At 35.6% G+C, this 19,088-nt stretch overlaps 1 protein-coding gene across 2 annotated transcripts in view; it reads right to left on the reverse strand.

Moving 5' to 3' along the window:
• The window catches only part of LOC115628991 (beta-1,4-glucuronyltransferase 1-like), a 40,544-nt gene that overhangs the window by 13,576 nt on the left and 7,880 nt on the right, over nt 1-19,088 (reverse strand). The window contains exon 1 of one of the 2 annotated variants that reach the window (XM_030525272.1): nt 13,123-13,173. The exons of the other annotated variant lie outside the window; for it this stretch is intronic. The gene's annotated coding sequence lies outside the window, so the exon portion shown is untranslated. Of the gene's footprint in view, nt 1-13,122; nt 13,174-19,088 lie in introns of those variants that run through there. 2 annotated transcript variants of the gene reach the window in all.

The raw sequence follows: 19,088 nt of genomic DNA on the forward strand, positions 1-19,088 counted from the left end.
TGCTGTACTAATTATTCTTATGACAGCTATGTGATATAGTTTAGCGATTTTGATAAAACTCTTAAATACACAATTTTGTTAAGGTACAAAAGAAATAGAAACGTTTTTAACTCAAAGAAGCGATCGTTCCTATTGCGGTTGTATAATATAGTAAGCCGATTTAAATAAAAATTGTGAAAAATTCCAAAATACCAAATGTTGTAAAGATATCTTAGTAGCGAACTAATTTTTTAGTCCTAAAACAAATTTTGGAACCGATCATTCCTATGGCAGTTATATGTTATAGTGAAGAGACTTTAAAGAAACTTTAGAATATCTTTTTTCATACGATAATATATACAAATCTTAAAAAATAAAATTTTAGTTAATATATATTTATAAAAAAAAGCTATCCAACCAAGAGTGAATTTTCCATCGATCGGTCTCATGGCAGTTATATAAAATAATTTTAATAAACGTGCTCTGCATATGGATAAAACAAGTTTAGTGTTTCTAGATGTCCTAATTGAAACGAAATAGGTGCTTATTAGCCTATCATATATGTATATGTATATATGCTGCCAGATATTACATAAACTTAAGCAACTTTTTAACCTTTACCCGTATGTCAGTAAACCGCAAGCTCTACGAAAATTGATTGGAATCGGCCAGGCATATCGTTCCCAGATAATACAAAATACTTTCGATAAGATACTGAGTGTGAAAATTTGTTGGTGAGCTCGAGACTTCTAAAATGATGTTTGGAATACAGCAATATATTCGTATGTATTATAGCTACAGAGCATTCATAGTGATATCTCAAAATATATGTTCAGCTAACTGTTGTTGCCGGCTGTACTTTCAATTGACATTTGCTAACTTTCTACCTGATCCTGCCAATTAGCCCTCGAACTTTCGGCTATCGACTCCTGTTGCTCCGTGTACCCCAATTTAACCTCAGCATCACCAGCATCACCAACAGCCACCCACCCAATTACTTCATCAGCTGCTGCTCAGGCAGAGCCGAACCAACTTTGTGAACTCACTCACTTTAAACTTGGCTATGGTAAGCCAGTCAAATGCCAGCTAGCAACAAGCAATAATAAGACATACCACAAAGCTCCACCATTCTTCTACAACTATGTATTACAACAATAGCAACAACAACAACAACAGCGGCAGCAGCAGCGCAATCTAATTAGACATAATAAGCAAACAGCAGCAAAGACGATGTCGGCGAGCGGGCAGCGAAAAATTTTGCCCAAAAGGTTCATCGTTGCACAGTGGTCAGTTTTTTATTAAAATTGAGTTAATTGATATTTGGGAGGGGACACCAAATTGCGTTAGGATGTGGAAAAGTTCTATGATGCCTGCCATCGTACAAATATTTGAATATTTGGTTCTTACCTATCTATTGAATAAAAATTGAAATTTTTGTCAAATTTAAAAATGGTCCAAAATGCAGAAGAACTGTGTTCAAATATTTTATTAATATTTTAATATATTTTTGAAACAATAACAAATTTCAATCATATTTCATAGTTTTTCTTCTATTTTGGTTGTTTTTAAAATTGGTTTATAGGAAATCAACACAATTTGGCAATAATTCTGGGGACTGTGGATAAAGAACATAAAAGAATATGTTGTCTCATCCAAAAATATTTTTAAGCTTCCATTTTTATAAAAAGTCCTTTTCCTTCAAATTTATATTTCATATTCAAGCTATTCGCAAATGCTGTTACATATTTTAGAAACTTGAGTATCGGAGGCACTAAAAGTACTATTTGAATTTATTTGAATAAATTATACACTTCATCCAAAGGTTAATAGGTTATACTACAAGTAGTTTAATGCGAATGTATGTTACACACAGAAGGCGGAGGCGTGGCAGACCCAACTTAAAGTCTTTTTTGACAATTATTTTCAGCCGATTGAATTGATTGGCTTACGTTTTCAAGAAGGACACTACATTGATTTGACGATTGTAATGACGAAATGCTTGCATTTAAACAAAAACATCAGTATAAAAGTTGTTTAATAACTTGTAATTTAATTGTTTTGACTATTAGAAAGGCTGCTTTCTTCCCAGAGATATCAAATTGTGAATCAATGCACAATAATTCGGAGCCACTGTGCGACGCATCGCATCCACAGTTGCCAACTGAGAGGTCTGGTCAACTGACCAAACGACCAGCTAGCTGGATAGAGGCAACAGCAATAGAACAGCAACAACAACAATCGGCTCTCGATCGCTGCTCAGTTTTCCGGCCTATGCTTCGCCCAACTCAGCCAGCTCCAACTCCAGCTCCAACTCCACTGCTACTATTAAAATATATTACAGCAGCAATTTCACTCGACTTTATTTTTGCGCTTTAGCCATGCAGAGGCGAGCAACAACTTCAACAACTTCTACCAGCACCCTCGCTCTCCACTCCGCTCCGTTCCCTGGCCCTGGTTTTGGTGTATATAACTTAATTTTTATGGTCATGCAAGTCAATTGCAGTTTGGCATTTCTTCGATGAATTTTTCTCCACTTCTTGTCGTCATCTCGGCCTTTGCTGCTCATTTTCAACAGCGTGTCGGCGCTGAATTGTTGTTGTCTAGCATGGGCTGGGTGATGGTAATACGAAAGGGGGGAGGAGGGGCAAAAAGTCGTAACATGAACGCAGCAAATTGTTTGCACAAATGGCCCCACAAAAGTCACACACAGTGCAAGCCACGATTATTAGGCAGTCGGAGATGATGATGAGGAGCGACTAGGGCGCGAGGGGCGGGGACACGGGAACAGAGACAAAGAGACAGAGGCTGGTTGCCAAGGCAGGGCAGTCATTGACTGGAAATTGTTATGGGCCAGTGTCCAAGTATGTGTGTGTGAGTGGGAAATGATATGGTGTGGAACAAGCTTGGGTTTGTGGAGGTGTGTGCCAAACAAAATGCTTAGAAAATACATCAGAAAACTTGAAGAAAATTTATGTATTTATCCGAATTTTTCAGCTTCAAACGTAATTGAAATCAAAGGGCTTTCTATGAAGGTACCTATTTCTTATAAAAAATATGCTTAATCACATTTTCAGTACTATTCGCAACCACGCCCAAGCATTTACGGCTTTAACGACAACACTATCTTTGAGCTAGATTTAATTTTAGCACAATGCGAGACCGGAAATACTTGGACTGACAACGAATGGCTATCAAACATAAAGGTGTGCTCACTCACCAAGCCAACATTTTTTAATAGACTTGTCGGATTTGTTATTAATGCGACTTTTATGAGCACTAAAGATTTTATGTCCTGGCAGAAAAGAAGGTGTATTAAATAACTGAAGGCTTCCAGCACCACTCTAGCATCAATTTTAGCACCTGCCTTAATACAAAGGAATAAAAAGGAAAATATAAGCGAAATGAAATAAATATAACAAGACTATAAACTGGTGAGCTAGTTCAAATTGGCGGAAATAAAGTAATTAAAAAACTGAAAAATTACGCCAGCATTTCAGAAAATTGCAAAGAAAAAAGACACTATTATTATTAAATATATTCTAAAACGAGTATTATTAAAAAACCATTTCAGTTTTCTAGCGGTAAGTGCTGAGATTTAATTCTGTCACAGTCGCTTTAAATTATACATATATTTGTATAATAAGAGTACTATTCCTTTTTCTACAATTTCCGCTGGACTTTCATAAAAAGGTTTCTTCAAATTGCTTTATGCATGAAAGCGCTTTTAGTTCTTAGCGGGACACTTAAGGTGTTGAAGATAAATTAAAAAATGTAATTTTCTGGTTGTTTTCAATACTTATTATTGCTTTTCTTAGTTAGTTTAATCAATATTTCTCCCATTTCGATTTTCAACCAATTTATATTCATGTTAAAACAATTCCATAAACATTATTTAGAAATACTAGTATAACGTTTAAGTCGTGGCAGGCAGATTCTGTGAATAGTGAGGTCTTTATTAACTTATACAATGGATTTAAACTCTGTATTTTAACTTTTTTTTAAAGAAAATTAATTAATTAAGGTATTCAACAGTATTCAACATTTTGTTCATTGTTAGTTGATAGCTAATATTTATAATTTTTTTTTTTAATAATGAATTATAATTAGAGCAATCGTTTCAGCTATAGTTTAATTAGGTATTGCTTTCCCACCTCGTCGTTTGTTTTACCTGTATTTATTGGATAAATTAATAAATCCTCAGTAATTTTACAATTGACTGTAAAGTCTAGGTCTACAATTAATTAGTGAAGTTATGAATTATCAATATATGAATATCAATTTCTGGGGATAATCATATTTTTAAGACAATTATAAATGATTTTTTAATGATTCATCCTTATATTAAAAGCAAGTATTGGTCCCTTAAACCATTTAATGGTAAATTACTTTTCTATTTCGTTTCCCTCTTCTTAGATGGTCTCATTACGTTTGTTGTGCCAGAACTATTCGGTTTAGCAACTAAGATTGTTTTATGTAGCACCTCAATGCATTAGCGATCGATTGTAAGGTAAACTTCTAAAGCTTAGTACTTCTCATTAAATGGTACGATTGGTATTTCGCAGTAAATCCTGACTATCGATTTGAACGTTAGAACATTTGCGGGCTGACTTCAATCATGATCATGTTTAGTTCACGCTCTCTCTAACTGTTTAAACAGCCCTGTATTGTGTTTATTAATTACAAATAGTTTATCAAGCAATCCCAAATGCTGGCCAACAGAACAATATCCACTTAAATAACTAATTTAAGTTAGTTTTAGTTTTGTAAGCAACTTTGTCCAACAATTGAAAGCAGGCAATGAAATTTTCAACAACTACGAAAACAGGCAAAGTATCCTTTAGATGCATATAAATTTATATATATATAGATTTTTCCAACCACTATTTGAGCATTATTGTTAGAATTCCTATGCTTGATTGCACAAGCAGCCGTAAGATACTTTCCAATTAAAGCAACGAATTACTTGCAACTAATCGTCCATGAATTTTAATTAACAAAACAATTCGCACAATTTGCTGGCTAAATACGTTGATGGCCAGCCAGTCCAGGCGATGCAGGAAAGCAGCTGGGCTCAGTTTAACTCAGTGGCCAATATAGATAGATAAATAGATAATTATCGATAATTGCGCATTAATAAATATCAAAATGCCAGCGAATCGCTCAACAAGAAAAGCGTAGAGATACCCGCGGCATTATGTGCATTTAACGATAATACCGCTGGCATGTTGGCCTAATGGGCGCTGCTGTCGTGGCCTGTTAACTATAAATAGGCCAGCAGACGAGCCGGCCAAGAAGGCAGAAAGATGGCAAGATAGAAAGATCTACTGGACAGCTAAGGTGGCCGAAACAATGAAAATAATTCACATAGACAGGTAGAAAGAGACAAGGAGAGAGGGAGAGAGAACTGTCGCAACTATGTTGACACAACGAAGTACTATACTTGTAGAAGAAGAAGGTTTGTGTGCATTGATGAATGTATTGAATGGTTTGGCATTTATTGCACTTGGCAGTTCTTGTCAAACTGTAAGGCTAACAAACAAACACTTGACGGCCTCACCTTCCGTCCTTCCTTCCTTCCTTTTGTTTGTTTATGTGCCACACACACACACAAGACACACTCATAAAGTATTGAATTTATATTGGTTCATTGGTATGGCGGTGCGGAAACGGCCGCAGAAAATGAATTATAACTGTAGGTATAATGGTACGCCATTTTATGGGTGTGGCCACAGCCGGGAAGGCGGACAGTCGGACAGGCAGGAAGGCCAGGCGTTAGTTGGCAAATGCTACACACAGGTGAGGCAACAGATGCCGATTCCAAAACCGTTCGTTTCGAAGATGTTGCCTCTGGCCGCTCTCGAAGATTTATGCGGCATCGTAAATGTTCGATTTATGTATTTGATCATATCTGTTATTGTTGTTGTTGCGGCTGAAACAACTCATTAGATTCCAAGTCAAATTGGTAGCTAAAGCCCAAGCATTAGCCAATGGCTATAAACGGTTTACATTTCTGTTTTTTCTCCCTCCTTTTTATCTTCTTATTTTTGAGCAGTTATTAGGCGCCATAAAAATGAAGCAATTGGCACTGAAATGGCCGCACGTGTAGCAGAATTCTAAAAAAAAAAAAAACAAAAACATATACGAATACGTATACGTATAAAGCGTTCAATACAACATCATTAACATTTGACAAGAACAATTCGACAGTCATTTTGCTACCATTTCGCATATAAATGCGAAGCAAACTCAATTGAATTGGCAAACCCGCTAAAGCTATGGCCAGACAAGCAAATCATTTGCACAAAAGCCTGCCAAAAAAGTGTGTTTTTACTTTTTATTTAAATGCTGTTAAAATTTAAAAGATCTTTAAGGAAATTACACAGATGTTCCCTTCTGGTATATTACATATGTTTACATATGTATGTGCAGAAAATTATTAAAGCTTGGTCAGACAGGCAAATTATCATCTCCTTTATTAAACTCATTTTAATTTGTCATATGTTTGTATGCATATACGTTTGTTTTTTAATAACTATTCAGAATTCTAATCCAAAAAGTGTTCAGCTTAAACAAATGTCTTTTTTAAGCCTACTTTGCACTTTACTTTGTTCCTATTTCATCTGGCATCAGTAATGTATTATTATTATTGCTAATCCTTCTTTATAAATCAAGTTACAGAACTTCAATTGGTCTAGTCTTTCAACAACAGTTTATAAATGCTTAGAATATAATTTGATGAAAATATTGCAATATACATTCGGTAGTATTAGCATATTTGTCTTCAAACTAAGCGCATCATTGCTAATAAACGTTATCATAAAATAACTATTTAAGTGACTTAGTAAGTCACTGTTGTGTAAATAATAATGTAAAAGCTTCTTCCAACCCCCAGAATGCATAAATTTCGATTTCGTTTAAATATATTTCGCTTGCTTTTAACAAATACTGTAATATGTGTTACGTTTTCATTTTAAAATTTCAGATCAATTGCTTTATGTTAAAGTCGTTTAAAACCAGATATTAATATAAATATTTCGATCGATTATTATTAATATTATTTATAAAAACTAGAAATGAAAGGAAACTCTTTCTCGACGCTAACAGAAACGTCTTCCTTTCTCAATATTTTCAAAACAACATGCGCTGTCTGTCTTTCCATAACAACTTTAACTGTAATGGCAGCTCTAATTAATAATAATTACCAAGAATAGTTACGTAGATGCGAGTCAACAACATATTTAGAATAATGTGAGCAGCTAGCATGTACAAGTTCGATGAAGTTGTAAATAAATCAAGGCAGCGACTGAAAGAGCAAAGTTGAGGCTATATATAGTATGGCTATACATTCTCGTACATACGATATCTAAAACAAGTTAATAGCATTCATGTTGCTACTAATTTAGGAAGCTTGGTCTGTAATGGTCAATGGGTCATAAATTATGCAGCTGCAGGCTACGAAAGTCACTTGAATCGTGAAATTCAAATTGAAATGAGCACATTGGGTTAACACGCGACAGGAAACTTTAATGAGGCAACGAGAGAGGAGTCGAAACAATAATAAAAATAATGCCAGTGGGTAGAGTCGAAAGTTTATACGACAGCATTAAGTGATGATTCTGAAGAAGTAAATGTGCGAAGAAGAAATAAATATATTCGTGTGGAGCAGGATAATGATGAAGGATGTTAAAAAAAATACTAACAACATAGAGTAGAGAAGGGTCTAATCGGTCTAGAATTTTTCGTTCAGCTGTTAATTATTTAATTTAATTAGAAATAGAATTTAATGCAAATGAAACTATTGAATATTGAGTAATCATTCATAATCATAATCAACTATTCATTCAGAATAATAATTCCAAATATTTAATAGTTCCATTTGCAGTTTAACTTTTTCATTTTGAATTATATTCAGTAGATGGTTAATTCAATTAATCCTAAAGCATTAAACTTTGTTTTCAAATCGCTGAACTTAAACTTTAAAGATGAATGAGGTTAAATTTAAACATCAAATCTCATGAATCTCTGTTCTGCCTAATCATCAATTAACAAAGAGAAAATGTTTGAATTAAGTATCTTTTTGAAAAACGTAATAAGGTATAATATATTTTATGAATATTTATATCAACTACAACAAAATGTACCTAAAATTAAATATTATGTTCATACTATAGTTCAATATTTTGACTTCGATTTACACATTATTTTATATAATATTCATATTTAAGGAGATACCTGAACAGGTTTTTTATTATCATTTACTATACTTTATTATATTTGTTATTAGTAGAAAGTAGTGGTAACGAAATATATTCATATAAATATATACCTTTTTTTAGGGCATAAAAAGACATTGTCAGCCTCAGCAAGGAGTCCATACAGATATATTAGTCAATATGTTTTTCATTCATCGAGTTAAAATAAATATTAAATACGATGAAATAACATTATAATTTTCTTAAATCTTGAAGGGTTTATATCAAAACCAAACTAGTTTCTAGAAAGTATATCCAAATGACAAAACGATTTTAATTATTGCTCCAAAATTTATGTAAGAATACGAAATTTTGCCTAAATACTATAATACAATTATAACTTAATCTTTCACTGCTGAAATATGTTATTCCATTTTATTTTTGAAGGGGAAATGTTGTAGGGATAGAAAATTTCGCAGAGAAATACGTGGATTAAAAAATGTTTAAATTGCAATTATAAATGAAAACTGACAGTTATAAGTACTTTTTGGGGAAAAATATGATGGCAAAGTTAACACTTGTATATATGCATATTATAAAATTTCTTATAAAAGAAGAAGAAGAAGGACTGATTGGGTTATAGAGTATTTAGAACATTCAAGTCAAAAGCCAGGCTGCCTAATCTATTTTAAACATCAGGATTGAAGATATTGCGGTGATATTCGGAATCAATGGTGGCACACAAAGAATATTTTTTTAGGAAGAGGAAATTTAATAATGTGCAAAACTGACCATTCCTTTTCGCCAACCATAAATAAATAAACTTTGCGAAATCAACTGCATGGTTTATTGCAGACGGAAGAAGATGAATTGCAAGGGTGATTGATAGATTTATATTAGTTTATGCATGACAAAGGATAAGTTCATAGAAATAAGTACACGTATATCTAAGGCCTTATAACTAAGCCCAGCACGGAATTTGCAAATGGCCTACAAGCAATAATTAAATAAATAATTTATCTGCGGCTGTTTAAGTTAAACCGCCAACTGCCAAAAGCCGACAGCCACCCACCGCCAAGTGCCACAATTTTCCCACAGACGCTGACCGAATCAGCTGTTATTTTTTATGATAATTATTTTTCAGGGGTACGTAATGGCAGTAGTGTGACATACACACACACACACACACATACGTGTGTATGACTTGGCAATTATTATTGCTACGAGCAAAGCCGCAGTCGCCGCCGCAGCCACAGCTAAAGCCATAGCCATAGCCATCGCTATAATTACACAGGTCACGGAAATTTCAAATTAAGCAGCGTTGTGGCATCAGACACACACACACACACACATACACAATTGAGTGGTTGCACCAAGTAGGGAGGCAAATGTTTTATATTTTATGAGCGTACTTTTCAATTTAAGACAATTCCTATCGCTGCTATTGGCACACCACTTAACATTTTTCCCGTGTGTGCAAACAAATGGCTAACTAACAAAAATAAAAGTTATAAACTTAAAACGAAACTTTAGACAATATTTGTTTATTAGCTTATGTTGTTATTGATGAGAAAAAAGTTTGTGTTTTGTTGCATGCGTCTACGTGTGGAAATTTTATAATTTCTTCGCTCAAAATTTGAATAACAATTTGTTTAAAAAGTTATTTTTTTGGGGGTAGTTCTTTAAAGTTCTACATTTATAATGAGAATTTCTTTAACTTGAAAGAAATGTTAGAATCGCCATTTGTGTAACAGCATGGCTGGTAAGACCACGTCATGAGCGCTTCAACTATCAACAAGTAAATAGACAGCAGTTTTTGTTGAAATCGGACAAATACATAGCTGATTATAGTTGAGTTTACAGCAGTCCCTTGGAGCAAACATTATAAATTAAAAGAGAAACAAAAAGCTAAAAAGCACACCTTTGAAAGACTCAGAGCCTCAGGTGTGAACACGAAATTGTTTTTGTGCAAATCAGGTCCCAAACGTGTCCACAACTAATTAGAATTGCTTACTACACACATACACACATGCACACGAACCAATGCATAGTTACACACCATACATATGTATACATCGACATTCATAAAGCACATTGCTCATACGCAGCGTATTCGTGACGACTTAAGCATAAACACGTATGCGCATTTTTAAAGCATTTTAAATGGTTTCATAAATATTTTTAGTAGCAGCACGTGCGCCAAAGAAAACGAGCCGAGCGATTGGCATGCCAAAGAGCAGAAGTCGAAAGCGAAAGCAAACGAAAACCGACGAAAGAAAGCATAGAACAAAAATAAAAAGTAGAAAAAATTAAATAAAATAAAAATCGATTGTTTTTGACCTCAAAGACGCGTAACACACATATTCGATGATGACGATGACGACTCGGACTGGGCTCGAACTGGAACTTAGGCCAAGTTACCGCATTAGGCAATTGGCTAATGAAGTAGCACAAAAAGGCGCTGTGCAGTGAGAGAAGAAAAAACAACAAAAGGCAAACAAACACGCCACGACAAGGTAGACATACTGCTTTGGCTAAGCGCAGACAGTTTTTTCGCCTGTTTGCTTATTTGTGTGTGGTGTGTGTTTTTTTGTTGCCTACCTGCAGGCGCTTATAACACGCAAGGCTCAACCAAAAAAAAGTTAATATACATATGCATGTATATATTATTGGAGTAAGAATAACGCAAAGAAAAACCAATAAATTGCCGCGGCACCAAAATAAAAACGAAACCAACGACAATAGATGTTAATGCATAGATAGAGATCCAACATTACAGTAGAACCTCCTGCAGAGCTAGTTAGTTCTAGTTTTTAAACATTTTTTGGCTAATAGAGTTGAGTTACAGTAATTCCTACTCTACATACATTTGTAAAACAAAGAGTATCCATATGTGGCAATATTTGTTTTGTTGTATAGATTGGAAATCTAAATGTTTTATGAAAACTACTTGGATTTACTTAGTTATTGAATTAAATTATTACAGTATAGTCCGCTCTATGAAGCGCCAAAATAAAACGAAACCAACGACAATAGATGGTAATGCATAGATAGAGATCCAACATTACAGTAGAACCTCCTGCAGAGCTAGTTAGTTCTAGTTTTTAAACATTTTTTGGCTAATAGAGTTGAGTTACAGTAATTCCTACTCTACATACATTTGTAAAACAAAGAGTATCCATATGTGGCAATATTTGTTTTGTTGTATAGATTGGAAATCTAAATGTTTTATGAAAACTACTTGGATTTACTTAGTTATTGAATTAAATTATTACAGTATAGTCCGCTCTATGAAGCGCCAAAATAAAACGAAACCAACGACAATAGATGGTAATGCATAGATAGAGATCCAACATTACAGTAGAACCTCCTGCAGAGCTAGTTAGTTCTAGTTTTTAAACATTTTTTGGCTAATAGAGTTGAGTTGCAGCAATGGCTACTCTATATACATAAATAAAACAAAGAGTATCCATATGTGGCAATATCTCTTTTGTTGTATAGATTGGAAATCTGAATGTTTTATGAAAACTACGACAGCAGATGTTAATGCATAGATTGAAAATTACATTTAGAGCACAACCTTCTGCAGAACTGAATTATTACAGCTTAGTTTACTCTATGAAGCGCCAAATTAAAAACGAAAACTATGACAATAGATGTTAATGCATTAATTGAGATCCATAATTACAGCAGAATATCTGCTTTGATACCTTTTTAGTCTTTACAGTAATGCCTGCTCAATTAAAATTAGTTAAATAAGAAGTTCCCATTGTATTTTTGTTGTGAAATTCTAAAAAATCGAATCTGAAAGAATTATGTTCCCCATACCGCAGTCCATAGTTCTTAAAAGAATTATCTAAAGGCTCTAATATTTATTTGTAAAGAATATTCAGCACATATTACTACCTAGAGTTATTATAATAATTATTACCACATTCTGTATATCAAACATTTCTCCAAAAATGAACCTGAAAAGCTAACAAAGCTCTCTTTGATGAAAGTAACCAGTTGCGAGTTGTATTTACTAACAGGAGGAAAAATTAATTGTTGATTGAATCCATTGCAGCCGGCGTCCAATATGGGGCCTAATACTAATACTGCAATAAGCAAGAGGCGGTTAGGCCGGCCAAATCCCGAACTGTCGGGCACATGCACACAATTTGCATCAATTCAACGCTAAATATGTTGGGGTTGTGCATGCATCAGTCACTCATTGGGTTTATGGCGCCCAATTCGGGGCCACTCACTATGAAATGCGACATTAATGCGCATAATGAGCGACATTTTGGGTCGGGGGCCCGCATCATAAACACAAAACAGAACGACACGCACAACACTGCGACACGAGGCGTGGCTTGGCGTGGCGTGGAGAAATGGGCGTGGCATGATGAGGCGCAGCGACATGACGCGAAAGCCCCGTGCAGGTGCCATTTTAATCGATTATCTTGTGCCAAAAACACGCCATGAAAAACTATGGCAAATGGACGGGGGGCAAATGTTAGCAGATATACAAGTATAGTATAAAAATATAGTATATATTGCACACACAAACATATACATACATGTATTTATGTACAAATATATGTATGTACGCGCACTTCCTATGCACATTTCCTCACTTAATTTCATTAATTAAGTTCGTTTTTATGCTCCATCGGTCTCTAGAGTATTGCTGTCTGTCTTTATTACTGCCACATCGTGTTTGTTGTTGTTGTTCTCGTTGGCCATTCGGCAAATGACATTTTCATTATCGTTGACATGCATTATGTGATTTGTCATTAATTGATTGACCAGCGCAAAAAATGACGCCCACAGCAGTTACGTGTCCCCCCACCTCGCCTCGCCTCTTTTTCTTTTCTTTTTTTTTTTTTTTTGAAATTTTCCAGCCATGTCAAGATGCTGGCAGCATGCGAGGCTTCTAATGAAATTGCAAACTGAAGTGTTGACTTACATGGAGCAGTCGACGTAAACTAATTACCAACTTGCTAGATAAAGTTTTCGAGTTGCACATACCTGCAAACAGAAAGAAAGACAATTAATTAAAACAAAGTGAAATTTGAATTCCCTGTTAAAACAGGGCACCAGCAAGGGAGGGGCTTGATAAATATTGTTCATACACTTCAACTATAGTGGATGCTCTTAAAGAGTCTAGATAGATATTGCTCAAAAATGTTCAACAATAATCAATGTATTTAAGATAGAATGGAAATCTCAAAAGTGTTCAATATGAATTTAAGACTGCTAACATGTTAGTGGCCTGCCAGGGTCTTCAACAATATATATTTTTAATTAATTAATTAACAAATGCAAACTCTCAACAACCTCGTTAATATTCAATCTAGACTTTAGTATTTACTGAAATGTAGTACTATTTAACTTATTTAACTTAACATACTAATTTAGACATCCAGTTTAGCTTAAGGTTTGGCAATATCTTGCATTTCTGTAAGTTCTGATTTTTATGTTTTGAACCCATACTAGTGGTTTGTGGTCACTTGATAAATACGTCGAGTTTTCTTCATCAAATAAAATACTATATTGTTCTGCCCATTCTACATACTTTTCTATGTTATACGTTTTCTCTTTCTTTGTTATACAAAATGGCAGTATCAATTGCTATTAATTTTCAAATAATTAAAAGCTACCTACACCTATAATGTTCTGAGAAGGAGAATGTTGCTGTCCGTGATTTAAGCGAAGGAGAGCTACGTAAATATTTATACACCTAATTCTGTCATAACACGGTCTTTTCTTAGACGGGATTTGATTTAACACGGTTTGAAAATTAAAAATGTAGTATATGGTTGCCCGACTTTATTCCATTTAGCACGATTCAAAACAACATATGATCAATGCATTTTTTAACACGGTTTTTTTTACACGACTTTTTCTGGAACCAATTTTAACCGTGTAAGAACCGAATTAGGTGTATATTTATTGAATATACTTTTTATTATCCAGCGATTTTTCTTGCAACAAGCATTCCACATCGGATCGAGTCTGTGCTAACAATTTCCTTGCAGTTTCGAAAAATGTGTGCAGAATGGGGTTCAGTGTTCAGCAAATTGTAAAATATCAATAATATCCAGTTGGCGATGTACATTAGCCATCTTAGCTGCTGCTCTGCTAAGTATAAAAGTATAAATAAGCGAAACTAACTCGGCTGTATCTTGACTCTGTACATTTTGAGTGTATTGTAGCAGTCGAAATTGCTGCGAGCATCTTAAAGTTGTGGCCATAAATGCTGGCTTAGTGTTATTGCCGGCGACATTTGAAACGTAAGCTCAACTTGTGTCGCATATTCAATAAAAATGTTATTCCACATGCTCGGCTCGTACGTGCACGCATCTAAAAAAGTAAATTTAACATCAAAGCGAAAAGTTACAGCAGCTCCGGGAAAGTTTCATCTCTAATACCAATGAAGACAGAGAGACGCGCGTGCAAGTGTTACCGGCATTTGAGAGCGGCCCACAACTTGGCCAACAAGTGATATTAAATGTGGCCATTAAGCGGCGCACAAACACAAGCACACCGACAGGGCTTACAGGTAGGGAGCTGCGCGGAAACAGTTAACCAACTGCAGCAGTAACTTACGGGAAATATACAAGAAAATTGAGGCGAGAGCGGACGCGAAATTTTTGCGCATTTTGCACGTGTTGCTGCCATTTTACATCCCCGCCTCCCTCCCCCTCCCCCACCATCGCGTGTGCATAAGAAATAAGTTTGTCTGTCTGTCTAACTGTCTGACAACAACAAGCAGGAGAAGAAGCCACAGGCTGTTTAAGTGCTGTTACTGCTGTTGACTTTTAGCTGCGATGACAGCATCTTGGCGCACAATTTTGTTTTTCTTGTTGCCTGCTTTAAGGCGTGTCGCCATCAACGCCATCAACTACTCTGCCTTTTCCGTTTGCTCCTCGTCGCCATTGTTGTGTGCTTATTTTTATTTTTCATATTTCATGCGCGCCACACATACGATTGTGTACGTGTACGTGTGTGTGTGTGTGTCTCTGAAATTGTTGGTAGCAGCACTTTATAAATTCATGTTATTACGCAAATGGTGTACTTGTATGTTTGTGTGTGTGTGTGTGTTTTCAGCTGAAGCTGAAGCAATAGCCGCGGTTATTTAATTGAAAAAGTAAGCAGCATTCACTCCTAGTAAATGGAAATAGTTCATCAGCACTGTGACAATGATATTCTAGACTAACAGCAGCAGCTGGAATCAAGGATTATAAAGCAATGCCAATTGAGAGGGGGATTCAGATATAGAATAGTTTTAATAATATCAAGGATACCAATCGGGCCAGCTAGTCGGTGAAAATACCCATAGCAGAAATAAAACTAAGAAGATGACGACAAGCAACTCTATAATTTAATTTAGCTTTAAATTGCTTCCGATTCACAACTGTTGTTGCAAACAAGTCTCACCTCGCATAATATAACTTAGAATGATAATAAATACATATACCATTTAATCGAATAACAACAGAAACTATCCACAACTAAAAAGTTCCGCTCTTGCCTAATGAACAAAGGCTTCAGCAATTCACCGGTGCTAGAAACTTAGTTGATTCACCCGCCCCCTTTATGGTTTGCGATATAAAATTTAGGTTCACTTTTAGGATTTTGTTTAATTGTTTATTTTATTTATTTTATTTTAATTTTTTGTTCGTTCTACTCCTCCCGCTAAAGAACATCGTCAATACAAACAAAAAACTTCTCTACTTAAATAATATACATATAATTCTGATTATTGTACATTTCAGCAAAATCTGTCAATTCTAAGCAAAGATATTAGCCAATCTATTTCACTCTAGTACTACCCCCATAATCTACACTCTTCTTCTTTTATTTGCGCATTTAATTCGGATGCGGAAGTTCGTTTAGATTCAGGGTATTTCGCTGTTGAGCTTCCTTGACAGTAACAGGCTCTCTTGTCAGTAATAGCAACTGCATTAAAAGGATATGTTCTGCCCTGAGCTGAACTATCATTTAAGGTCTATTACTATTTCTAAGTGTAATAGAGAAGAGTCGTAAATTTTATATAGAAGTTTGTTTGGTTAGGCTGCTTAGTTATTCACACAAGTGATTGGAATTATTTTGTATTTAGTAAGCACTCGGACCATTTTCTAAAGCACAGCTAAGTGTGGAGAATTCTGCATTCCGCTTCTATACTTCTTTTCTATCTACCAATTTCATAATTGAATCTCATATTTTTGCCATAGAAAAATACAAATTATTAGCCGCTCTCTCAAATTTTCAATTTCAATCTTTTTCCAAATAAATTAGGATATTTAGACGTTGCGGGAGAACATTCCCTGCGTCACTGTGACGGACATAAGATGTGTCGGCGGCAACTCAATTGATGTAATCGTTGTCGACCGACCAGATACATGCATTTTTTAGCTGCTGCTGAACCTATGAACACGACACGAATTCTCTGCTGAGTGTGGGAACATCCAACACCGGGTAAAGTATCAGCCAGATTGAGATATTTTGAATGCTTTAAAAAGTTACAAATCATTTGTGATTTTTTCTACGGCTTCATTATCCAATATTTGTCACAGCATGGCATTGTTGTTACAAGTTTTTTCACCAGAAACGTATTTACAATTTTGATTCCATATGTTACTCTTCGCTTAACCCCCACGAACTACAACAATAACAATCGGAATGTTATCCAATAATGCCCTTGTTTATTTATTTTTTGTCTCAACAAATGTGCCAAAATGTTTTAATAAAACACAGCCACACGAATGCCAGCAACTATAAAAGTATTCCAGAATATTCGCATATAGTATGCATATATATATATATATATATATGTATTTGTATAACATTTTGTGTACATTGTTTATGCTCCTGTGCTGTGTGCTCTGTGCTCTGTTTGGCGTGGTCGTTCAACCGCACAGATACAAGATACAAAACACATGCAAAACCCACAGAACACAATGCAAAACAATGATTTTTATGTGTTTCTCTTTCTGTATTTCTGTATTTTCCTTTCCGTTTTTTTCCTCTTTTACGGATTTTATGTGCGCTGTTGCTGTTGCTGCTGCCGTTGCCGTTGCCGTCGAGTGTTTGTATTCGATATTAATCCTATCAGCAAGGATTTCATTTCATAGCTCCAGCAGTGGCGAGCACTGCTCGGCTCCTCTTCAAACGAGTCATAGAAACAAATCAATGAAGTGTAACAAAACAACGTCGACAGTCTCGGATCTGTGGCTTGTATAAATATTTGTGGTGATTCGCAGTCAATGGAATGGAATATGAACTGATTGTAATAAAGTCTGGTCCACTAGAGCGCAGCTTAGATAAATGGCCAAAAAAGGATGGCAGACCACCAAAATGTCCAAATGCGCGTAATCAAAATGAAATGGGATGGCACATTGTTTTAATGAAAATTTTCAGATACAGGGAGACAAGTTTGAAGCAGATATATTTAGATTTACAGCTTCAAATCTTGTGGAATAAACAGCTCTGATCCTTTGTTATTATATATACTATATAACTATATTACTTCTGCCAGTTACAGACAACTTTTGTGACACATTTTATCTTAATAATTACTCAACTCTTTATGTGTATATTGCATTTGTTATTCACTCGCATGTGGCATGAACAGGTGCAGCACAGTTTGCCAGCAGTGGCACTTAACCTTGACATGCGCTGGACATCTAGCTAATCGGTTGCTATAACTGGCAATTAAAACGCCTATTAATAGAAGTAATTTTCGCGTGCTTAAATGCGTTTTAACAGCACTCTCGTTGACTTGACGCCTCGCCATTTCTATGGCTGATTATTAAATGAAGACATTATGGCAACGCCTGCCAGTCCAAGGCTTGAAGCCCAAGGTAGCTTGCAGTTGCAGCTTGCACCTCACAGCTCCCAACTTCATCTTGGCCATAAGACGCAGTAGGAAGCGTCTGCTCATTTCATGCGCATTTAACTAATCTGTCATCTAATCCGCGTGTGCATCTCGCTGTGGACTGTAGTCAAGGCAGCCGACGGCCAAGAGCCGAGACTGCCTCTTTCTGTGTGCTTTCGGCCACCACCTTTGCCTTGAAACTTTTGTGCCGCTTCGTTTCAGTTTTTCTCCGGTTAGCTATTTTTTTTTTTTTTTTTGTTCGCTGGTTTGTGTTGTTCAGACAACACACATTAGCGACGCCGTTGTAATTTGAGTTGAGCATCAGTCGTCCGTCAGCTTGCAATTGCAATAACAATTAAAGTGTTGCCATAAATCTGTAACATAAGGCCGAGCAGCGCCTCGTCATTATATAAATTTGTGACAATTTCCCATTCAAGGAAGTGCTTAAAAGCATTTGCTGCAATTGTCTCCTCGTTTACTTATTTATTTGTTAAACTTCTCTGCCATAAACCTTGACGTGGCTTTCAAGGCGGACCCTACTAATGGCATCAGTTGCCTCTACTTCCTGTCGACCCCCCAGCCCCTTTGTCTATTCTCGCCTCCAGCTCTCCAGCTCGCCAGCTACGTGTACTTTCATTTTAGGGTCCAATGCACGCGCACAGCTGCAACTCTTTATCAGTTTTCTTTGTATTTTTCTTTTGTTTCCATGCAACAGAGTTGATAAGACCATAACCAGAACCAGAAGATATACTTGTCGGTATGTGTGTGCCTGCCGGCAGCTGTGGCTGCACTTACTTAGACAGCTATGCTTTTAGTTGACATTAGGGATGGACATCCACTCTTGCAAGTTCTGGAGTTGTTTCAATGTCTTATTTACTTAGGAAGAATTTTGGAACATTGGAATGATAATCTTCAAAAGGGAATTGTGCTCGTACTTGTATGTCGCTCATATTTATGAAGCTTTTGTCTCCAAATTTGTTTCAAGTTTTCAATTGTTTCAATTATAGTTAGTTGCTTTAACGTTTGAAGCAGAAACCAACGCTCAGATATCA

This window comes from Scaptodrosophila lebanonensis, unplaced genomic scaffold, assembly GCF_003285725.1.
Source record: "Scaptodrosophila lebanonensis strain 11010-0011.00,11010-0021.00 unplaced genomic scaffold, SlebRS2 tig00000131-arrow-arrow-pilon, whole genome shotgun sequence".
NCBI lineage: Eukaryota > Metazoa > Arthropoda > Insecta > Diptera > Drosophilidae > Scaptodrosophila > Scaptodrosophila lebanonensis.